Source organism: Triticum dicoccoides, chromosome 1A (genome assembly GCF_002162155.2).
Source record: "Triticum dicoccoides isolate Atlit2015 ecotype Zavitan chromosome 1A, WEW_v2.0, whole genome shotgun sequence".
Taxonomy (NCBI): Eukaryota; Viridiplantae; Streptophyta; class Magnoliopsida; order Poales; family Poaceae; genus Triticum; species Triticum dicoccoides.
Genome location: NC_041380.1, coordinates 214,122,104 through 214,126,293, shown reverse-complemented (window position 1 = coordinate 214,126,293; position 4,190 = coordinate 214,122,104). Strand labels below are relative to the sequence as shown.

At 46.5% G+C, this 4,190-nt stretch overlaps 1 long non-coding RNA gene across 1 annotated transcript in view; it reads right to left on the bottom strand.

Moving 5' to 3' along the window:
• LOC119266935 overlaps window positions 1-2,224 on the bottom strand; it is a 21,391-nt gene extending 19,167 nt beyond the window's left edge. The window contains exons 1-4 of the long non-coding RNA XR_005132223.1: window positions 1,874-2,224; window positions 1,269-1,381; window positions 259-336; window positions 48-165 (exon numbers count right to left, since the gene is read on the bottom strand). This is a non-coding gene — a long non-coding RNA (uncharacterized LOC119266935). The remainder of the gene's footprint in view (window positions 1-47; window positions 166-258; window positions 337-1,268; window positions 1,382-1,873) is intronic.
• Between the last annotated feature and the right edge of the window lie 1,966 nt (window positions 2,225-4,190).

The following is a 4,190-nucleotide window of genomic DNA, read 5'->3' as shown; positions in this document are numbered from 1 at the left end:
AGAGAGAGAGATCAGATGGGAGGGGAAGAAGGATTGGGACAAGTCACCTAAGCAAGGAAGATCACGAGCGCCAAAATCCTACATGAGGCAGCATGGTGCAGGCCAAGCTCATTGGGAAATTTATGGACACCAAACAATTTCGAAATGATGCCTAAACTAGAAAGTCTGCACAAGGCACCCAAGATTGACAACCATGTAAGCTTTAGCGTTGTTCTCGATTAAAAGGCCAAAAGGATAAATAAATGGAATAAGCCTCACCGTCTGTACTCAATTTGCACCCAAGCCAAAATCAATATCCATTGCATCGACGCTTACGTTGAGGGAGAGTAAACCCCCCTGCAAAATTGGAAAGGAAAAAATGAGGATAAAATAAGAACACGAGTCAATAGAACCTAAGAAAAAGGAGCTAAAAATCAATCTGGTAGAACCTAACACCAGCTCTTGATATGCCAAGTACAACTAAAGCCAAAATAGTGGCAAAGTAAAATAAGATCCATTTCTTGTTAATTGCTCAACAAGGTTTCAAATAGTCAACTACCATCATTCTGAAATTGAAGAAAGAATATCACCCTTGCAGTTATGATATGCACACTAATGAACTTAAAGCATGAAAATTGTTACATGAAGCTTTGAACTATTATCACCGGACCTTTTTTGTTTATAATGAACACTATGTTATAAATGTTCAAGAGCCTTTCTTGTTTAAGCTTGCTATCAATTGGCGATCCAACATTATTAGTTCTCTTTGCAAGTTCGGTAGCTATTCTCATTGGATATGGTATTGCATGGTCAATTGTATAGATAATTTTTATTACAGAATTTGTGCTATCTGTTTCTTAGGTTCCGCAGATGGTAGAGGGGTAATTTGTACTCTCTGTTTTTCTAATGAGTGCATGTGGATGCATACAGATAGTTGAGGAGCAATTGATATTCTCTATTTCTTTAGTGAGTATATGTGGATGCCTAGAAGCAATTCTCTGTTTTTCAACAGATATATGTTGATGTATGGAAAATGTATGCAGATTGCCTAACTATGTAAAAATAAACACAAGCCCAACATTTTGCTTAAAGTACACAAAATATTTAGAGGAATATTGATAACAAAATACATCAAAACAAAATGTTGCATCTTGAATAATAAAAGTTATCTACCCAGGTCAAAAAAAATTATCTACCAAATGTTTCTCAACGAGACTATCTTTCTGATACATTTTGATCAAACCCCATGTGTAGTGAGTGCAGCAGTGGTTGCAAGCAAAGAGCCTTACCTGAATGTGAAACGATGCTTGGCATGAGCGACATAGCATTGCTAGTGCTGCAAAAATGGATAATCCAGCACCAGATAGTGATGCCTCCGTCAATAAAATCCCTAGGAATTTTCCTGCAAACAGCAACACAAAAACAAATCTCAAAACACGGTACCACTCAGTAGAAATCCAAAAACTGCACTGGACAATGCCAGCAAAAAAGTCACACCCCACCAACCATCATTACACCATACTGTAAATTTTGCATTTTCAGTGTTACGATTGTTCATACATATATCATCTACCAGTTTTCCATAAATAGACTGAGTTAATCATTCTGTTCTACAAAAAGACCTAAATCACTACTGCCGAATATCCATGCTCGAAGTAAAAACATCAATTCATAGCTAATCCCCGAATATAGATAGTAATCCGACGAAAAACCAAAACACCGCATTCACCACATATGAAGATCTGAAGATCGGAAGGGAGGCGGATGGTACCTGTAAAAGTCGAGAGATTTGAGCTTTCTCGAGGAGATCATGGCTAAACGCACACAGCACACAGCACACATGCAGCAAGTAGGGCAGCAGGACAAGGTAGAGCAGGGATTCGGAGGTAATTACCTTGCCGGGGACGAGATTCCTTGCAGCAATGATGGAGCTGACTCGTGGCGGCGACGGGTGTGACTCAAGGCGGCGGCTAGCGAATCCAGGTGACAGCGGCGGCGAGGCCATGCGGGTGCCCTCGATCCAATCCGCTGCCCTTCTCTTGTCAATTGAGCGAACATGGTTAGGAGTGGCTTCTGCTGGGCTCGGGCTGAGCTCCATCACGGTGTATCCCTGACGTGTCGACGGCGCCCTAATGGCGCATCGAGGGCGGCGGCGTTGGAGAGGAGGGACGGGGAGGAGACGAGGCGGAGGGGCCGCAGGCTTGACGGGGAAGGTTGGCGGCTAGGGATTTGACCCTTTTGCATGTTCCGCAGGACGAGCGTGGCGCACGGGCGAATGGTATTGGCGAATCTCGACCATGATGACACGTGCAGCCAGTTCCACCGACGAATGGGACCAGGAGCAGCGCTGGCCCACCCGGCATCGCTATAGGACAGACTCGGGTGCATAAGCGGGGTACATACGCATCGGCCTATCCCTGCGCAACTGGTCCCCATACCGCACGACGCGGACAGCACGCGAGGAGCGGTCCCCCAGACGCATTTGACCCATGACACGACGCGATGCGGGAGGCAACCCTCACGTGAAAAAGCCACAGCCATCAGATGGACGTGTGGGGCCAAAGAGCAGGCAGGCCCACTGGCAGCCGCAGCAACTGATGAACCAGAGGGGCGAGTGGAAACCAGAAACAAAGGCAGTGCCCACGACAAGCGCACGCGGCACGACAGGAGAGGCCGCTAGCGCACACAAAAAACGGCGACCCAGCCAATGAGGTTTTTCCCGAGCCCACAGGTCATCCCCCATCCAAAACTCGTCGTGCGGTCAAAAGGGCAACGATAGATTTTCAGCGACGATCCAACGAGCACCAGCGAAAAAATCAACTGTTTGACCAACATCCAAGGACCCATATGGAAGCAAAACGAGGGACGACCATGGAGACGAGTTGGCTAGCCTCATTATATGTTAAAATTCTAAAAATGACTCCCATGGAGTTTCAGGACTTTTGGAGTTGTGCACAATAAGTCTCTAATATTTGCTCCTTTTCTAGCCCATAATTCCAGCTGCCGGCATTCTCCCTCTTCGTGTAAACCTTGTAAAATAAGAGAGAATAGGCATAAGTATTGTGACATAATGTGTAATAACAGCCCATAATGCAATAAATATTGATATAAAAGCATGATGCTAAATGGACGTATCAGTGCTTTTCTTTTCCCTTTCTTTCTTACTAATGTAGAACTTCGCGTCTTTGCTGACCAAGTGAACTTTGTGTGCCAGAGCTGCTACTTCGATAATGTCGCCCATGCAGGTTGATAAGGAGCATGTGGAGGAGGACACTATGAACGCAGCCACCTCTCGGCGAGGTACGACACGTTTGCACTATGTTTTGTTTCCATTGGTTGATTCGTCGATTGAATGAGTTGTTGTTGTCGAGTGATTGCAGAGCCAACAAACATCATCCATCTGGCTGATGACGATGAAGACGAGCTCCCGAAAGGTGCGGGTGGTGAACGTGCGACCTCAAGCACTCCCTACAACTTCACTCGGAGGGTGCTGTTGAGCAGAGCGCCCCGAGTGCCGCCCGCTGCGATACCTCTAGAGCTTGGTGGTTCGACTCGAGCTGATGCTATCTCTGCCGCTCCACCATTGACCAGTTCGCCTTTGGTGTTGACTCTTTAAGCTTCAGGACCTACTGGCCAATATCAAGTGTTGATTCCTCTAACTGCGTCGCCGACCCCAGCGCTTGGTGCATTCACTCTACATCATGTTCCTGAAGACCAGACAGGGGCCAACAAAGAAGCCATGATTCAGGCTGGCCTGATGATGCAGTGTCTGAAGGAAGTGTACAAAGCTAGCAAGTCTGCTTATGATACCAAGTTGGCCCTTCAGGCAAATGTCTGAGTAAGTGCGATTATAAGTTAATTTCCAATTGGATTTTGTCCTGTCTGTCTTGACTTTGCACGCCCACTGGGTGTTCTTGATTTAGCACTCATTTGGTCATAGTTTTGCATTCTGTTGTTTCCCAATCAGACTAGTCAGGCTGAGGTCGAGTGGAAATGGATCCAGTGGGGGCACGCTAAGTGCATCCACTAGGTGTAGTCCCCGAGACCGCCGTCAAATGTTTGATTCGGAGGGGGTCTTAGAATATTTTTGCTTGTAGCTTACCACTCGGGCCGGTCAGGCCACGCCGAGTGGAGATTGATCCAGTGGGGGCACACTGAGTGTAGCCACTGGGTGTAGTCCCCGAGACCGCCATCGAATGTTTGATTCGGTG